The 20,548-nt window shown below is 41.2% G+C and overlaps 1 protein-coding gene across 3 annotated transcripts in view; it reads right to left on the bottom strand.

Annotated features, from left to right (window-relative positions):
* The window catches only part of LOC120575247 (RNA binding protein fox-1 homolog 3-like), a 433,652-nt gene extending 413,567 nt beyond the window's left edge, over positions 1–20,085 (bottom strand). For all 3 annotated transcript variants that reach the window (XM_039825950.1, XM_039825951.1, XM_039825949.1), the window contains exon 1: positions 19,839–20,085. The gene's annotated coding sequence lies outside the window, so the exon portion shown is untranslated. The remainder of the gene's footprint in view (positions 1–19,838) is intronic.
* Positions 20,086–20,548: the final 463 nt, after the last annotated feature.

Below are 20,548 nucleotides of genomic sequence, written 5' to 3'. Positions count from 1 at the left end.
AATGAGAATCCACCTCACCAAATCTTTCAATTCAAGGACTTGCTTAGATTGACTGTAATGCCTAAGTAATCAGCCTGTTCTGACCCACCTTGTCCTCTGCCAGGATTTATAGCACCCAATTACTGATCTCTATTACCCAGTGTGCCAAGGGGATGGAAATCAGACGAGTGGACAGACGGCCAGCGCTCTGTCTGCCGGTCTGGGTGACCAGGTGATGAGAAGGTGGCCTCCGCTCCTCCCTACTTTCTGCCCATCTTTCATATCACATTACATGGCCAGAGACTGGCAGAACACTTTTAATATTCTCTCAGGTGTTGAAACAATTTTGTAGGTTCGGGGGATATGTTGATGAATATAATTTGTTTCAGTTTCTCATATCTAGCAAAATATGTTTGGTGTTGTTCAACTAATGAACCAACAGTTTTAATGAGAAGCAATAAAGGTATTAACAGCACAGTCTGTCCCTCAAGGAATTTGCAGTCTTGCGATCACAAAAAAAAAATGATTGCAGCCAATACCTGCAATATTGTCAAAATGTTCCACGAAATTATCGAGCTGAAAAAAATCTCCCCAGTTCTTTAGTGCCCGCAGTGTTTCACGTAAAAATAATCAAAGTCAGAACCACTTTAACAAGCCAAAGTCAAATAAAATCCACTCTATAATTTCAACAAACCAACATCCTTGTAACTATAGTGAAGGACTTTTCCCCTAGAACTTAGCCCCAGGCTCTTTACCACTCCCAATACGCTTCTCTGATTTACCGTTTTCAGAATTACAGAAACATCTCTAAACTAATACCTTTCGGTTATGAAGCATGTTAGCACCACTACAAGACATATTAAAAAGTACAAGGTTGACCTTATAGACTCAATTTGGGGCTAAAAGTGAAAGAAGCAAATTAAATTTCCTGTCTAGCTGCATATCCTAGCAACTACTGATGGCAATGCACACAAACAGGTCACATTTACTTACAATACTACAATAAAGAAAACTAAAATGGTGGAACATTTGATCACAAGCCATTTTGAGCTGAAATAAACACACACATTAAAAAATCTAATATCCTATGCCAGATCCTTGAGGAACTCCATAATGATTTTACCAGCATTGTCACTTCCTACAGAAATTCTATAAATCATATAGATGTACTTTGATATATTTTTTTGTGATCATGCTCTACCAGAACAAATGAATATTTACTAGCACAAACTAGTACAACACAAGTACAGTATGTAAAGACTGACGTAGATCAGTGACTGTATTAATTAATTAATTATATTATTATTATTAACACTATTATTTGTTCACAGAATACAGGATCAGATATGCTCCTATAAAACAAGCATACACACATCACACCAGTAAAAGAATGTGATTGTGAACGCCTCATCGATTAGTCCTCAGCTGAATTATGTGAAACTACTACAAGCAGTTGCATAGACGTGTGTAACTGCAGCTCCTCATCTGTTGTTTCCTTTTGGCCTTTTATTCACAAAGAGAAGCATTGTTGATCCTTTTTTGACGAGCTCGTCTATGTGTTTATAGTTCACAATGAAAGTGGCAAAAAGCTGCCTTCCTGACAACACGTGAAAAATGAACTCTGACACTCACAATGAGAAAGTGACTCACAGAAAGAAACAGCTGCTCCGACAAGAGCCTCAGTTTGTTACAAAGTCTCATACATTTTCTTCTGGGCAGAAGGTTTGGGTTGGATGAGAGATTTTTTTAAGCAGCACAGTGGATCAGTGCTTAATAATGTGGCCTTGCAGCAAGAAAGTCCTGAGTCTGTCCAGGGTAAACCCCTCCCCTGAACCAGTGCATGCTGGGATCTAAATGTAACAGGATGTAATTACGGTGTTCTAACAGTATATTTTTAATGCTTTGACATTTTTTGATTGGTAACATCAAAGCCCACAATAAGTCCTGTAAATAAAACAACATTGGATTGGAATGCATGGCAAGAGTGTGCATGCTGCTTTTCAAATATTCAAATTGAGTTCATGGATCATTCATTGAGGGCATTTGAGTCCAATTTACAAGATTTTGAAGTTATGAAAAAAACATTTCAGATGTAAGGGTTGTGTTAAGTATTTTTCAGCTATTTGGGAGAGAAAAGCAGCTCACAGAGGTAATTTATTGGAGCATAGTTCAGTTAGTAAAACTAAAAAAATCTTCTAAATCTTTTGAAAATCTCTCTTTTTTGAGTAACTTCAGATTGTTTTCCACATACATTCGTGATGTATCAAAATGTTGTTTTCCTTCATCTCAGTGCAATGCACCATGTCATGTTGTTTTGTTTTAAAGTGGTTTACTCTCAGGGGCCTACCTGAAGTGTTAATTATTCATTCACAAAATAGGTTTGAAGGAATGATGGCTGTGTAACCGGTCTAAAAAAGCAAAAGTGGAATATTTTGACGAATGCCTTGCGAAGCATGCTTTTGGAAAGCTCCAGTTAACTGCTAAAAAAACCCATCTGGCTCTAGGTAACAGCGTGCATCAGGGAATGTAAATCAGCTCCGAAGCTTTGCCGTCCGATTCATCGGCTCTGGTTGTGTTCAGAAAAGTTCAGATAAAGTCGCTGAAGCACAATGACTAACACAAGTATCACTGTTAGTGTCTGAGGTACGTTTAAGGCAACAAGATATTACATAACCTAGACTTGAACTCGCTGACATCTCACATCCTTAACTCTGAATCTAGTACAGGCTGTCTCTTTTTACCCACAGGCAGCTTTTATACTGCACATGTAAGCGTTGTTGTTGTCTTTTCTTTATTTTCAGTTATTTCTCAGTGCTGAAGTCAGTAGTAAAGTATTGAAAAAAAGTTTAGATAAGAAACATCCAGTAAGTGTGTTGCCCGAATGAGGAAAGATTTGATTATTTTTTTAGGGTCAAAAGACATTTGAACGTTGTAGAAGAACTTACGCTGGCCCTCAGGTAACGTAAAAGTGCAAAAAGGCCTTCTCTAGGGCCGGTGTTTGGTTTGTCCATTCTGGGCTACTGTAGAAACATGGCGGTGCAACATGGTGGGCACTGTGGAAGAGGTCATGCTGGCATTGATATGAAGGGCTCATTCTAAGCTAATGAAAACACAACAAATCTTAGTTTCAGGTGATTATACATTAATGAAAACATAATTATAAATATTATATTCCATTTCATAGATCCTCCTAAATCCTACACACTGCTCCTTTAAACAGCATTTTAATGTCCATATTCTAATATAAAGCAGGTTCTGATTACATAGATATATATTTCAGAGATACAGTACTGTATACTGTATGTCAGAGAACATTTTACTGAAACGTTCAATATCAACATTTTTGCGACTTGCCAGATATGTTAATTAACAACTTTTCCTCGATATGTTGATAGAGAACATAATCTGGTCTGTATTAACTTTTGCTCAAAATGTATTTGCTGTTGCAAATTAGTTGTATATGAACATAATTTCTAGGTGACATGATTGACTGGTCACACCCATTGTTATATACACCTACAGCATCCTAATCAGTCAAAAGACAGTTTTTTGCTTTGTGTTGATGCCAACATTCTTCCTACTGGATCATAAATACAGTGGGTCAAACTGAAGTGGGTATAAAATAATATCATATCAGTCATTGGAAAATGTAACAAGGTAGTTGATTGGATGAGACATTAATGGTAAGAGACACCAAGTGAAATATTTCTCTTCAGAAATTTTGCCAACAAACCTCAGAGAGGAAACATATTGACTCAACAGGAGACCTGAATTCTTCTCTGCCAGACACTGCAGAGTTGTTATAAGAAAAGTCTCGCTTGGGAGACTAAACTCATGAGCACCGTTTCATAATTCCTTTCATAAACTAACACTAAGCTTTTTGTGCTTCATTGATGTTGTCGACAACAACAACACAATGCTATCTGGAGTTCTGAGGTAAGGTCAATGTTGTGAGGCGAGGGCTACCAACTAGTGGAAGACAGCGGTGTAAAATACAAGTCTGCGAGAAGAATTGGTGTCTGTGCTGTCCTAACAAAGGCATGGGTCACCGCCACGGCCGCCATCATCATCCCCACTGCACCCACCAGACCGCATCAGAAACAGTAAAGCAGAATGCCAAGCCAAGCCGAAACACACACTTTCAAACTAATCTTGCATTACACACCCGAACACACGCTATCGAATCTTGCATACGGTGTGCAAACACTCTTTTCTCTTTTCACAACAATCTGAATCCTGCTGTTGACTCTTAATGCATCTGTTGGGGTAATAACACTGAAATTACTTCTTCCACTGACTGTATTCAAGACACTGATTCAAATTAACATGCTTGATACCTAAGTGTTGATTATTTCCTCTGTACAAAGCTGTACCACAGAAAACTGTGCACAGTGAGGTCTGTGGATTAGTTAGAGCAACTGGGACAGTGTTGTTTTTGAATTTTTTTCAATTATTATTAGGTAAAGCTTTGTGCACATAAGTAATCCAAAGACTCCAAATACCTTCAAAATGAACCTAGGGGTTAATAACACATGATTACCGAGTCGACCGTTCTCTGGGATATGTTTTCATGCTAATCGAATGTGTCTCAAGCTTGAAACAAGCTACCGCAAACCACTGATTATCTTATAAAGCTATTCGTCGGGCATAGGTAAAAGCAAAAAGAAATCGCTATTTCTATACCACTAACAAGGCTCAAAATAGCACCACACTAGCTATTCGTATGGTTGACCGCACACATGACTTCACAACTGGAGGCCTTCAATGTTTAGCTCTTTCAATTAGATGATACAAAAAAATCAGACCAGTCAAATATATTAGAATCTACTACAACATCACACACGTCATCATACGTGTAGAACTACTCTTTCGTCCAGCGAAGCAAAACCATCACATTTAATCTAAACTCAATCGCAGACCAATAGATGATGCTGTATGAACGTAGCCTGACAATCAGACTGCATTTCCAATTTTATTTCACTTTATTATTCAGTATTACATTATTTTTACAGTTTGGGACGGGTTGTTATTTTTGCCCTAACCGATCAGCAGCGTGTTATGTACCCGCCCTGTTAACGCCATTTACCATGAACAAAGTAGCTGCAATAGCAAATGAAAGGAACAGTTCACTTTTATTTTTATTTTTTTAAATATGCAAATTTAAGTGTTGTTGTTTCAGTCAACTTATTAACTGCACGGCTGTGCCAATCTCATGTATGCTTTTCACTTCTTGGCAATTTTTCCATTGTCATTTTTCTGGCTCTTGCTTATTTTTTAACCCGCCTACCAATCCTGTAACATTAGACCTATTTAAAACGTTGATAAACTGAGGATGAGGAAAGTGATGGTGAAGTCTGGAACCAGGGCCGGAGACGGATTATATAACAGGTGAATAACTTTATACTCTGAATAGAAGTATGAGGTTGGGTTTGAACACCACATACAAAATTCTATTCATTTCCATCGGGGTAGTGACAGAAATGTCAGCGTCTGAGAACATCGGCAAAGAAAAACCCAAATCATCTGCATGGCTGGATAGGGGTGTTGTTGTTTTGATAACAGATAACCAAAAACATTATCAGCTGGACCATGAAGGGAAAAAGTTAATGCTATTAATTGCAACCCATTAGATGTTCTTACAGTACAAACACACCTGCTCCTTTAACAAGCTACAAGGTTCTGTGTTTATGCAGTGGGAGAAATATTATGAATAATTTGGGAGTTGAAGCGCTGAATTCCTCAAGCATTAATCAAGCCTCTGAAATCTCTGATATTAGCTTCACATGAATCATTGTTAATTCCCATGAATCCATTACTGTTCCATGTGCAACTAAAAATAGAGTCCAGATAAATCAATGGGGACACTCGAGAGTGAAGACGGGGGTTGATGCTGCTTGCTTCTGAAGCTTCCTTTTTTTCCCCGTAAAGCACTATGCCGTTGCCTCTCGTCAATAATTATTTTCCATTATTCACTCATAGATTTCTGTTCTACAACCGAAGGAGGAGGTGCAACAGACCTTGAACAGACCGTTTCAGCCCAAACCCTCCTAACTTCCTCACATTTGGACTTTCGTCAAGGCCCTTTCATAGCGCACAAAGCACAGCTTTTTTTTTTTACTGACAGTATCCTTGACTTGAATATTTCTGTAATGACAGCGGCCTATTCCTTGTTTATTCCAACAATGAAAGGAGGCTTTTGCCAATTTCCCTCTAAGTTGAAAGGGAGCATAATCCATTTGAAATGGTGTGGCGATCTTCTCTACCGATTGCATTGGTCACAGCTCAGCAAGCGTGCTGCCTTGTGTGAAGACAGCGACCCCCCCGGACCTACCCTCTTCTCTGCTGCACTGAAAGCCTTAACAGACGATGTGCACTGCATGGCCTCACTCATGCACCGGGTGCAAGGGCAGACAGGTTCATCTGCACACAATCACAACGGACGGCCGCATCCCATTCCAATTGCATTTCCTCTCACGGGGGGTGTGGGGGGAGAGATCCCGTGGTGCATATTACTGTGGCTGAGGCAAATTTAGCTGAAATGGAAGGAGAGATAGAAAAAGGCTCACCTCTTACACTAATCTGGGCAAACAACACAGCACCCGGCTTCCTCTGAACATCCCCAACCGAAAAATGGTTTCCTAAACGACAGAGCCGCCCTGCCTGTCTCTGACAGAAGACAGTGAATTAATTAAGATAATGAATTGCACATGTCATATTTGTAATCTTTTCGATCTTTACTTAACATGTGCAAGGGGTGTGTTTCTGAGCAAAAGTTTGTCCTGGCTAATGATGATACACCTTGCAAAAAAAAATAATAAAAAAGAATGAAATGCTCAACATTAAATACTGAGCGATACTCAATGCTGAGTGATATTTAATATATGTCATGTATACATTCATGCTTCCCAGTCCTGTGTGGATTCACAGACGGACATGAATGCAAATGAGGCCGAAAAGAAGGAGCTAGAGCAAGACACAAAGCGAGGGAGTCAGAAGTCTGCATATGTGATAGCAAAGTGCCCTGATTAGAATTTTGTCATGCCACAATTTACAAATTAAAATGAATTACATCTTCCGTGCCCTGACCTCCATTAAAAACACTTCATTGTTGATGAGCCATGATAGCATCTGCTATTGATTGGAGTAGCATCCGTATGGCCAATCCTGTCTTTTCACAAGGAGGTCATCCAAAGCAATTTAGGCATATTGAGAGATTGATCAGGGCAACAGAGCTGCCACTTGGGCCCACTCAAGGCAAAGAAAAGTCTTAGGTGTGACGCTACCACTCCCCGTTGCTCTGTTGGGGGGGGCGTCTCAAATCTAAATGCTAATGGTTTCTTTAAGAGCCTGGCTGCCCTTTAACCACTACAGTCAGACGTGAAGGATGGCTCTCAGTGTTTCGACAGCTCTGTCTTGTTTTGACCCCTCCCCAGTCTCCTCCAAGTTAAAACCACCACCATCAAGACCCCATTCTCTGGATTCGGCATCCAGTCAGAGGAAGATAGCGTTGCATCTGTAGTAGTGATAAAATAGGTTCTGTTTGATGTGACTCATGGTTAACTCTACCCCGGCCATAGTGGCGCATAACAGGAAATGATCAATCCTTCAATATCTAGAGCGTTGTTGTTTTTTTGTCTTGGTCTGTGCATGTTTCTCATTGGATTCAACAGTAAAAAAAAAATAGATTTGAAGCTCTAAGCCCAGTTACACAGACTTGAATGAAATGATTTCCATAAACACAGTTATAATTGCTCACTGCTCACTTTAACCAAAAAGTAAGACGCACCTTACAAACTAAAATCCTGTTTAGATGTATTGAAGGGACGTTGTATGAGGTGTAATAAATGTATCAGTTTGAAAAAGAAAACTTTCTGAACAAGCTTTTCCTCCACTAATGGTGAGCCATGTCCTGATCTTTGGCGGTTTATCATTTTTACTTTAAACATCATCATCAATCACAAAAGAAAGGTGTCAGACAGGCCCTCTGAGAATATGAAGCCAAATGGAACGGTCACCTGTTTGCAACCTTGCTCTCTGAAGTGTAGCAAAGGTTATATGCCTTTTATTGAACACTATTAAGGACATGCATGAGCAACACAAGGAATTGTTCTGGTTCAATGTGTGGAATCAGCTGTATTATGCAATTTGGTAAGATTTAAAAATATACATCTGGTGGTAAAAGATGTCATTTAAAAATAAATGATTGAGCACTTAAAAAAAACAATTCCTCTGCGCCCATCAGAATGATTATCAGATATTATCATGTGAATGCAAATTTCAGATGACTTAACTGCTACAGCTGGCAGTGATGTATTTGGTGTGATGTTAAACTACCAGTACTTCTTTACTTTTACAGAAATCTTAGGATTGGAGCAGTATAGGCAACTATTTAAGAGCAAACGTGCCCCTAGTGGTCAGAGGACGGTAATACTAAAAGTTGTAGAGGCATGCACAGCCAGAGAGGGTTCTTGCATGGCAGGATTAGGGACTGTGAAAATTTGACCAACGAAACTACAGTTTACACAAAATTGACAATTTGCAAGGATCATCTAACATTTGCGATCCCACCTTTTCTTTTAACCTCTATCTTAAACAGCATTATGCAGTACCTGCTGGAAGTACGTCAAAGGAAGACTGTGCTACAGTATCATATGTCTATTGTGTGTGTTTTCTTTTTTACAACATTGTGGGCTTCACTATGGTAACAGAGATTAGAAGGCAAAGGTCACGCAAAGCGTTGGTAGAGGTGTTGCTCGGCAAGGGCAGGGTGGGGGCGGGAAAAAAACCTCCACATAGGCCTTTTTCCATACACTGAGCACGCTCATCATCTCCTGTCCTCCAGCAGCTCCCTGCAAGGTTAGTGAGAGTCAATAAGCCTTCCGCAAAGGTTAAGGACACCTATAAGGAAGATATTATACAAACAGTGATCTCTCTGGATCCAGCAGAACCACAAATAGAGTGGCATAACCGTCTTTGTTCATTTTCCATCTGAAAGTAAATCACAGGAATGTGCTCCGTTTTCCTGCATGACTGGCTTATGAATTCAATATGAGCCATCTATACACTTTGAAGCAGAGTAATGTGTGAATAGAAAAAAACCTGAAAGACAGCATATCAAATGTCATGAACTGCCAGTGTCTTACAAAGAACAGGCATTTTTTGGTGACATTTTTGTATAGATTTTAAAATGTAGGGAACAGATGGACCTCAAGATTTAATCTGATTTGTAAGCATTTATTGTTTAGGGATGGCAATGATGAGGCACAAAAACGGTGGCGATAGCTAAAAATAAATAATCTGCTTACTCAGAGGAAGCACATCCGAACTTCTCCCACTTAAAGAACGTTGGCTGCTGGGTTATTTGTACAAACAGAGAGGAGGACGAATAATGTCCTCCATCTGAGATTTACTGTCTTGTAAATGTCAGAGTATTAATTAACACATTTTAAGACTATAAATCATATACACTGTGAAGATGATGATGATAATTAAATCCTCCTCAGGGTAACAACAGAAATCACTCCAAACGTCCACCAACCTTTCATCCCCTGATCCCTAGTGAAGCCACAACAGAGAAACACGATCCACCATCGAACAGTTAAAAACATCCACAAATGTTTCACCTGTTGCAAATTCTCATTCAACACTTAGCTTACTGTCCAGAAAGTGCAACTGATTAACAAACGTGGTCTCATAAAGAAGGCCACAGAGTAGACAAGGTCTGAGCCAAACAAACACTTTCTTTCTTTTTCTGGCGGACACCAGCTCTGTTTGGCTTGCTTACTCCTCTCAGTTATGGGAAATGTGGCTTAATTATTTTCTCTCCATTATGGGCCACTGTTGCCTCAAGGGGACAGAAGAGGTTTAGAGAAAATGTCACAGATTTGAGTAAGACAGAAAAAGTTCTGTCCATATTGCTTATACAGTAGAATGCCAGTTAGAGCCCTGGGGCCGAATTACAGAAACTTCCAATCTCAAGTCTTAAATTAAGATATAGAGTATAAGATAGGACTTTGCCCTCATTTGGCATGACAGAAGCAAATCTTAACTAACTTTAGGAATCCTATCTCATCTTACTTTATCCTATCTTATTTCAGGTTAGGAAATCCTAAATACTCAATCCGACATTGCTTATCAACTTTTATGTCTCTTACCTAGTAGTTTATATCGACAAAGATTAATTTCCAGGATTGTTCAGGTGCCGTCGGAAATTCTATCTGATGTCCCTAATTTTCGGCCAGATGTCCGTTACCTTCTGCTTTCTTTGTGTTGGCATTCTAAACTGTGGTGGATTTATGAGAACTATGGTTAATTGCTCCTCAGATCTCTGAAGGGTAAATCCAGACAGCTAGCTAGACTATCTGTCCAATCTGAGGTTTATGTTGCACGACTAAAACAACCTTCGAACGTACACGTTCTACCAGAACAAGTTCCTTCCCGAGGCTATTTTGCAGCGGCACCGTTGCTGTGTCTGCCCAAGACGATTGTGATTGGTTTAAAGAAATGCCAATAAGCCAGAGCGTGTTTTTCTCCCATCCCGGAATGCTGTGTTGACTAGCCAGACCTTCCTCCGCAGCGCTGTGGAGGAAGGTCTGGCATTGCTAGACTAGTTACCTAGCAACTGATGCTTCTTTTGTCATCGAGAAACAACTTTGTAACCGTTGTTTCCCCTAATGAAACATGCAAGAAATGGAGCAAACAACAACAGGCATTTGTAAGTTGCACCACAACCAGAAGAGCCGAAGAGCCCTATGTCGCCGGGTTGGCCTCTCCCAAGCTAGTCACAGTTGCTTGGCTAACTGCAGCATCATGGCCCGGGGTAGCCTATATCTACTAATGAGTGTTTTGACATCAAACACATTGTTTGGGTCTACCATCAGCCTCTCAGTGAATATGTTCCACCAACTGACATTTTGTTGGTTGTGTAAAAGCAGCCATACGGATTGAACAAGTTAGCAAACACTACCTGGTGGAAAACGGAAAGCTAGGACAGTTCCACGGTTATCCTAAAGTTAGGAGTTTATTTAAGATTTTGGGAGGTTAGGATGCTTGTGTGGTACCCAAGTTAGGATAAGAACATCGACTTAAGAACTGTTCATCTGCAATGGCTTTTATTCTTAAATTAGGTCCTAACCGTAATTACCATCGTTACCAAACAATTAAGATCTGCAAGTTAAGATGTTTCTGTTATACAGCCCCAGGTTACAGACTTTAACTGTGTTCCTTTATACCCTGTGAGCACTTCTCAGATTGTCTAATTTTAGGGATTTTAAGTCCAAAAATGAATATATATATGGATGTATTTCAGAAGAAAAGATATGACAAAAGTCTGAAATAATGATCACAATTTTTGTAGCACTCTAATCATCTTTCCATCCCTCACATTTTTTTTTTAATTAAAGATTATTTTTCTGGGCATTTTCAGCTTTTATTTTTGACAGGACAGCTGAAGACATGAAAGGGGAGAGAGAGGGGGAAATGACATGCAGGAAAGGGTCGCAGGTCGGAGTCGAACCCGGGCCTGCTGAGTTGAGGAGTAAACCTCTATATATGGGCGCCCACTCTACCAACTGAGATATCCGGGCAACCCCCTCACATTTATTTTGTGACCCCTTGTGTGCTTCAGACCTTCAGGTCAGGAACCACTGCCCACAATATGTCCATTTTCACCATGTAAAAAAAACAAACAGACAAATTATGTGTACAATTGGCTTCAAGCGTCAGCTGTACAGAGCAAAGCTCAGTAATTCTATGAAATCTTCCAACAACCACGTGGAATACAAAGATGTCTCACAGTTTTTGCACAGATTACACATGTACTTCAGCTGCACAGACACTGGAGGTAATCCAGGGGAACTTTGTGAGAGGAAACCCTTTTTGGTCTCCATATCTTTGTGATGGAATTGTGTGTACCGAAATTAGAGTGCAAATTTGAATCATACTCTAAGCGAGATTTGTGGGTTCTTGGCAGTGAAGGGGGAACACAACAGGATTCTCGTGCATATGCCATGCACATCCGTGAGAAGCTCAGCAGGCTGCCAACACCAAAGTGTTCATCACTCTCCACCCACTCCTTCTTATAACACAGAACAGAAAATAAAAAATCCCCACAGTATAGGAGTGAGCCCGACCAATCAGTGTTGAGGATCAAAAAACAGACGTTCAAGGGGAATGAAATGCCCCCATTGATTGGCCGCGCCGCTTTGGTCCCCTCTGCACAGTCCTCCAATCGATACCTGAGAGATAAGCAGACCATCAGCTACTGATATTGGTGATGTATAACCGCCATGGCTGCGTGGTGACTGAAGACTTCTTGCTTTCTTGGTCAAGACTCACTAGAGCAACCCGGGCCAGCACGCCAAGGGCAGAGCCGGACAAACCAACCAATCACCTGACAAACCAACCAATCAACCCCTCCACCAAGATCCTACTCACCAAAATGGCATCAAGCCAACAGCTGTTAAACCAAACCGCCCTTTATTCGTGTTAGTCGTCTCCTACATCATTTGAACCCTCTTCATTTGATTAGGTGACATCCCACCTGCGCGCTGGCTAATTAGCTGGGGCTAAACCTTTGCAAGGTGAGAGTAAAGCGTAACACGGCAACAGGGATAAATTACCTGGAAAAGGAACCGCTGTTATCACTGTTTGTTTTTCAGAAGACAATGAAATAAATAAATGAAAGAGGCAAAAAAAAAAAAAAAGGGTTCAGAGAAAATGAAATGATGGCGTGGCGGTGTTTTGTGAAATTGTGCTGTCAAACGTTTCTCCTTTCTAATTTCCTGGAGCGCAGATGATAGAGCATGTGCGCTGACAGCTGAATCTGATAAACAAAAAAAAAGGGAAAAGAAAGACTTCTCCTCTTTTTCCACCTCGCCAGCATGTATGAGCGACATTTATAAATATTATAATAAAACAATTAGTCTATGGCAAATGACAATTGACAGATCGTTTGACCTTGTGTTCACTGTACATTTATTCACTACGGTCATTTATTAAAGTGTCAAGGCTGACAGGCACAGACATCAATACAAAACACTGAGATTGAGGCACAAAAGGAAGAAAATCAGTCTAATGTTTATTTACCAGGACTATGTTTATTTGAAGGGTGCTTACTTTATGGAAGCAGGTCGAAGCTTCTTCAAGCTAACTCGTGGACCAAAAATCTATTACAATTCCTGTAATGTATTGACTTTTCAATGATGGTGGAAGCTGCTACTCTGTTTAGAAAAATACAAAGGTCTCAGAGCAAGCAATCCACTGTGTGTTTCTGTGTGTCTGTGCGTTTGATGGGACCATCCCAGCACAACTGTCACTTCGCTCCCCTCTTACAGGTGCTCCACACAGGGGAGCTGGCAGCTCTGACGGACGCCTCCTCCTAGGGATTTATGGGAAATGACAGCTCCCGCTAAATAAAGCCGAAGTGGCCGGGGAAGGGAAGACAACGGAAGTTCCAAACCATGAGCGCACAGGGCTGACACTAGCTGAAATTTATTTTCTTCTGCTCTGCCTGGCAATTTAGTTGGAAATGTGCTATTCATACTTTTAGGCCTGGAGAGTGACAGAGAGACCGAGAGAGAGAAGAAGAGAGAGAAAGAGAGAGAGAGAGAAAGAAAGAGAGAGACAGAGAGCCCCATCCTTAATCTACTTCCTCTGTTTGGGGTAATGGTCTACGGGTTTTTTTCTGCCAGAGAAAATCACATTTCTTACATGGCTGACTCTTGATGAATTATTTCACATTTCACTTACTTACCTTTTTAAAAGTTAATCTACATCAATAACGTTAAAGGGAAATTCCGCAGCTACAAATGAACAGTTCCCCTTATTCAAACTCGAAAGGTGTGGAGCGTTTGGCTGCTTGAAAAGTCCATTTCAAACTTCATCATTTAACCGTTCGACAGCATATCTGAATGCACACGGGCCGGGCCGGCGTTCTGATTTTCTACTTATTTAAATATGGACCATCTTTAATTGAGCAGAAACTGATGTGGAGAACAGTGCTGAACTAATTCTGAGGCTGAAATATCATTACGCTGATGGAAGCCGGGCTCTCTGACTTTTATTGGCAGCTCCAGAGCTAAATGTGTAGTTCAATTCAGAGGCGGCCATAGCTGCAGAGGCAAAGTAATCGACTTTGGGACAAAATGGTGTGGAAAATGACGTGTAGGCCCTTGCCTAAAGCCAACCTGGTGCGGGCAGAAATCTATCAGTCAGGTGCACACCAACATTGGCATTTTCACAAATGTGATTTAGTCGACGATACTAGAGAGCTGATGTGCTGGACCAGTGCTTCTGGTGAAAGAAAACTACTATTTCAAGCCATGCAATCTGCTGCTCCTGCTGCTGAAAATGTCTGTGCATTTGGTTCAGTTTAAACTCTGTCATGTTCAGATAGAACAATGTTTTACATGGGAAACCCTGAAGCGTATCACAGCTTATTTAGGTAAAAGTAACCTGAACCTTGTGAGCATTTGACTCTGAATTTTAAATCTCTAACCTTATTCAAGTCATCTCTTTCTCAGCCGGCAGTACAAAATCATCCCTTTGTTTTGAGATGAACACAAGATTCACTGCTGTTCCACACTACTGTGCAGGGTATTTTTGGCTTCGTGCTGCCAAAGTTTGGACACAGCCATTTATAATTCTCTTGCATGGAAAGCAGCTTGCTTCTTTTTTTTTCCAAACAGACTCCATGGGATACAGACTGGTCCATGCTGTCATGTGGTCTGCTCGCAAAATCACATTATTTTAAAGCAGCTCAAGCTTTAGCGAGCACCAAAGCCAAAACAACCAGAAACCCAAACGTTAATCATCACAATAAGTCACAATTAAACGGCAATTATGTAAAAGACCTTTTTGCATTGGGAGTGTCTCAACTCTTACAACGGCTTCTGAACCTCAGATTCAGAGAGTGTCTCTCCCAGCAGTGAGCCTGGAGGAGCAACAGTCACACCCACACACTTGCGCGCGCACGCACGCACGCACACACACACACACACACACACACACACACAGACACTTGCAGAGCCACGGAGCAGATCAAGTGTGCCTGGAGAGCTCTATAGAGAGGCCAGTTTTCCTCATTAGAGCGTGTGTGCACCACTCTCCAAAAAAACCCTCACTCTAATCACTGTCACCAGACCTCGGCTGAAAAACAGATAATTAATGTTGGGCCCTGCCTCAATCGGCTTCTATGCTAAACAGCCTCTGTGTACATATGTGTGCGCATGTGTGTGGGTGTCTGTATGGTTGTCTATTTGGAGTCTGTCGATGTAGGAGGCCCCCCGGGGACCGCGGATGCTCAAGCCATCCACAACAACGATTTCTCTCAGGCTCGCATAAGCCCTCAGAAGAACAATTGCACACCAGATAATGCACAAATGTAGAGAAGAAACATCCCACTGTACCACGAAAGCCGTCTGCTGCTCCTACTTTGAGGCAGCTCCATCTTCAGTCACTGGTTGTGTAACGTCTCGCCCCTTTCTGCTCCACCCATTTATTAAATGGAATGGACTTCTTAATCGTGTGCTTTGCAGAGCCGATTTATTTATGTTCTTTTTTTCCTTCCTAAAGGCAGTTATTAATATCATAAATATTTGATGATACTTTGCATGACCCTGCAGAGAATGACACAGAGAGGTAATGAAGGTTGACGCTCGGGGTACCAAATGATTAAATAGCGACTGAGTGGCAAAAGCCCACCCAGGGCTGCGACAAATTTTCTAATAAAATGGACTAAATAAACATCCTGGTCACAGCACCATTTCTGTACAGGGCAACTTTAACGAGGTGATTCACACAAACACATTTTTTCTACTTACCCCTAGTGATATCTAACCATGTAAATAGTTTGGGTTTATTTGCCCAGGCTTGGTGATATCTGTCTTACTGCCTCCGCCCTAAAACCGTGGAGGTGAAAGGAATTTCAAGTGTGGCGCTCATAGCATTGAAAAAGGACATTTGACTCAAGAGCAGTGTGTCTTTCCACAAAGAAATGTCTTGGCTAGTCTGGATAATAAACAGCCATTACTGGTGACAGATTCCATTGCAGCTGAATCGATTCACAGGAAAATTAATAATAAAAGTGATGGTTTAAGTAGTTTTTTTTAAAGGAAACATTCACTGACATTCAATGTTCTGGTTTTCTTGGTCTTCTATGACAGCTTTGGGTTGTTGGTGGTTTTAAGAAAGTAGCATGGGTTCTGGGAATTTTTGATTTGCATTTTTATCCTATTTGACCAAATGATTCATTGATTGATCGTAGACATATTCAGTAAATGAATAGATGATGAAAGTAACAAGAACAAAACTAGAACATCTTTTAAGAGACATTCTCATTGTTATTTTTAAATCTCATTGTTCAATGTTTTGAGCACCACTAACCAAATTCCATTTACCTCCACCGTATTGGGTGGGTGGCAGAAATCTTAAAGACAGATATCTCCAAATCTAGACAAATGAAAACCAAACTATGTGCATGGACAGATAGTACTCCAGGTAAATGAGAAAATGTGTGGTGAACTGACCCATAAAACATTTTGCCAGTGTAGAAGCTACTTTGTGAAATCAAACTAATGTATTTGCTGATTTGTATAGCTTTCAAAGCCTTTCAATTGGTGTCATGTGGTAATCCTCCTGTATTTTGTCAGCAGCTCTTTGCCCTGCAATTACCATCTTTCTCACAAAGGTTTTTTGAGGAGAGGCTATCCTTCCCAGGCTCACTCAACAAATCAATTCTGCTTTTTGGCTTTCTACCAAGTGAAAATCTTCAATATTTTTGCTACACATGTCCTTCATCATTGAATTGCGGTATTCATGGGTTTTGAATAGGCTGTGTATTGTCTGAGAACGCCACCAAGGGCAAACAGCTCCACAAAGCACCAATTACAGCATCAACTTTTCTACTCTGAAATACAAGTATTACATACTGGAAAACATACGATGGGCTTGCAATTGTAATCAACATCTCCATTTAAATGGTAACAAGTTGGCAAATTAGTCAATTCCATCACTCATTTACTCAAGATGTGCAATTACTGGCAGCTAATACTCCAAAGTCAGGTGGAGATTTTCTGAAAATAAGCAAAAACACCCAGGAGGAACTCAAACCATCTCTTCCTGTAGACATAATTTAATCAGCAAGCAATATGAATATTTTAAGAGCTCTAGCATACAACATTTATTGATTTTCCGAATGTGTCTTTTATACATTCAGATGTGGCTGACTACCTCAACAAGCTGACATATATAATTTGACCTTGTCAGAAGCTGATCTTTCCCCCCCACACACACACATTTCTATGTGCATGCTGTGTAATTGAGCCTTCAGGGAGAGTGGAAAGACTATCTGGCCCTCGCCTTGTAAGGATCTCTATTGATGATCAGGACTGGTTACCAACCATGTAATCAATAAGTGCAGATACGCGAGCAGATAGTAATAAATATTGGGGTGACAGTAACTTATCTTGCCTTCACAAGCGGTTTAATAACTGCAAAGATCACAGACTTACATTAATAGCACCTCTGAGGTAAAAGCTTTGAAGTAAGAGATATTTGTAATTAAATATGTTTCCTAGCATAAAAGGCTATTAACTTCCTTTGAATATGTTTCTCAACAATGAAACATACAACGTGGAGAAGATACATTTAAATCGGCGGTCAGAGACCAAGTCAGAAGCAGACAGGCTTTCTGCATTTAAATTACAGGAAGATTCTGTGAAAGCCACAGGCAAATCCAAAATGAAAGTTGCATTAATTTAGAGAGTTTAAATTACTTTTTGTGATGTAGCTTTTGTAATCTTCCTGTGCCACGAATATGATAGCTTTGATGGTGGTTATAGGTGAGGCAGCATGGTCAGTGGAGTCATACTTTCTTGTGTAGGACAGGAAATAATTTTTCCTTTTAACTCAAACTAATCAGCCTTTTCCAGTGATCCTTGCATGGGAAACAGAAGGCAACACTACAAAGGAGGAAAGGATATATAATTGTTTTGTTTACCTTGAATTGCCATTGTGCTTTTGTGTGTGTGTGTGTGTGTGTGTCTGTGTGTGTGTGTTAAACCACAAGGGTTCAGTAAATGCGCCAAGGCCAGACAGAGGAGGAAGTAAGTCTCAAGCTTTTCATTCACTTTTGCTGACACATTGGCAACTAGAGGCATGTTGGGCCTCGAGAGCCATTGATGTGTCACTTCACATTTCTAACAGTCAAGATCAATCCCTCATTTAGATTCAGCCACGTGGAAAGCATAAAAAATAGCAGCTAAACATGCCAGAAAATCAACAACAAAGAGATGACAAGAAACAGAACTACAAACAACTAAAATGAGTAGTGATACATATATATATATATATATATATATATATATATATATATATATATATATATATATTCAATTTTAAACAGAAACAGGCTCTGTGGTGCATGTGATCCATGTTCAACCACATCATAAAAATGCAAATACCCTAGTTCTCACTCCAGGAGTTTATAGTCCACCAACAAATCTAATATACTGTTGGGTGTTTAACATATATAGCTTTTCATTTTCAACATTTGCTCATCAGATTGTCAAAGCAAAGTGAGGCACCACACAATATCCTGAGCCTCACAAATGTAATATAACCTGGATTGCAATGGGCCGGTGTGATGCAGCTGTGGCATTAGGGCCAATGGGAGCTCTTTAAATGAGAGAGTGGCCGTAAACACCACGTCTACTTTCTCCCCTCGCCAGCATTACTAGCGGAGCTGATGACAAGTGCCGGGCAGCCCTCCAGTGCCTTTAATACAGCGAGAGCATTCTCCAGGGGAAATGCAATCTGTGTCCTCTGCACAGATCCACTGTCTGCACTTCCCCGCATGTGAGCCGCTATCATATTATACTCCCCGCTCTCGAAATGGGAGAAGGAAATAGGAAATCGCCTCAGCCAGAGATGAACCAAGAACATAATCAAAAAATAGTGTGGCGCAAGCGGTGATCGGCACCGCTTGCGCCTACACGCAGACCTCCGCTGGCTGAGCGCTAAACAATAAGCAGTGGGGATTGCTTAGGATTCTTGTGCCATTGAGAGGAAAGTACGCCCCCTTTTTTCACCCCGCAGGCATCTATTGGCTTATAGCAGCTTATGCGTTTAAGATGGGAGATAAGAACAGGGACGTTTCCCTCATGTTGTGATCCAGCATGCCTATATTGGCAATAAAAAACAGCCAAACTGCACAGACAAAAGAAGCTCACAAGATGAGGCGGTGTATGTGAAACATTATTCAGTTGACCTTGCATACTGCTGGGGTGATTTTTTTTTTTTATCTGAGCCAAACAAAGAAACATAAAAATCCACTGTTGACTTTTGGCAAAAAGCATAAAGTGAATCCATTAAAGTAGGGGGAAATGTCACAAACGGTGATATTCTGAAGTATGAAACAAACACACACACACACATACACACACACACACACACACACACACACACACACACACACACACACACTTTTGCTGGATTGTTTTTGTTTGCAGTCTGTGCCCTGCACTAATAAATACAGGACAAAGCTTAATCCAAACAGCAGATATAAAGGAACACACCGCACATGTAAAAAAACACATTCCTGCAATTCTGTGACTGTTATTGTGATTGCCTAAAAAAGACAAAGACACTTGAGCAGTGGATGGATGGTGAGAACCGTTTTGGATCTGTGTGTAGAGTCAAGTCACTGTGTGTATGCCAGACACGTGTGTGTGTGTGTGTGTGTGTGTGTGTGTGTGTGTGTGTGTGTGTGTGTGTGTGTGTGTGTGTGTGTGTGTGTGAGAGGCGAGGTGTATGTGACAGCGTTAAGCCTGAGTGAGAGGTGAAAGGACTGCTGTACTCACAGTTGTGCTCTTGTTTCCCTGTGGTCTGTCGGCGTGTCAGAGTTTCATCCTCTCAGCGTCTCTCCCTGGGCTGGGCTTCCTCTTCCTCTTCTGACCAAAAGGTGTGAGGAGGAGGAGAAGGAGGTGGAGGAGGAGGAGGGGATGCACAGATTGAACGCAAAGGAATGAAAACCAGAGTGAGAGAGAAAGAGAGAGAGAGAAAGAAGAGGAGAAGGAGGAGGAGGGAGTGTGAGTGAGTGTGCGTGTGTGAGAGAGAGAGAGAGAGAGAGAGAGAGAGAGAGAGAGAGAGAGAGAGAGAGAGAGCGCTGTGGATGGAAGGAGGGCGAGCGGTGGCCTGCGATTGGCCTGTCAGACCGGGAGAGGGAGCGTCAGCCTCGGCGGTGTCAGGGTGGCAGGATGCCTGCACCCAGTCGGTCTGTGGCGTCTCCGATTTAAAAACGCCTCAAGAGCTGGTCGCGCTGATTCCTACGGTGCACACGCTCGCTGGCTGGCTCACGACTTACACACTCTGCATCCACATCACACAGAGAGAGAGAGAGAGAGAGAGAGAGAGAGAGAGAGATTGAGTAAGGAGGAGGGAGGGATGATAGAGTGAGGCAGACAGATTCAGAGGGCCGATGACAGCTTCAAGCTGAAGCTTCTCCTTGGCTCCTCATCAATGACAGGTACTGAGGAACAAGAGACGGAGGGAGCACCCCCCCCCACACACA

Source organism: Perca fluviatilis, chromosome 15 (genome assembly GCF_010015445.1).
Source record: "Perca fluviatilis chromosome 15, GENO_Pfluv_1.0, whole genome shotgun sequence".
Taxonomy (NCBI): Eukaryota; Metazoa; Chordata; class Actinopteri; order Perciformes; family Percidae; genus Perca; species Perca fluviatilis.
The sequence above is the reverse complement of the archived record's forward strand: the minus strand, read 5'-3'. Positions and strand labels throughout refer to the sequence as shown.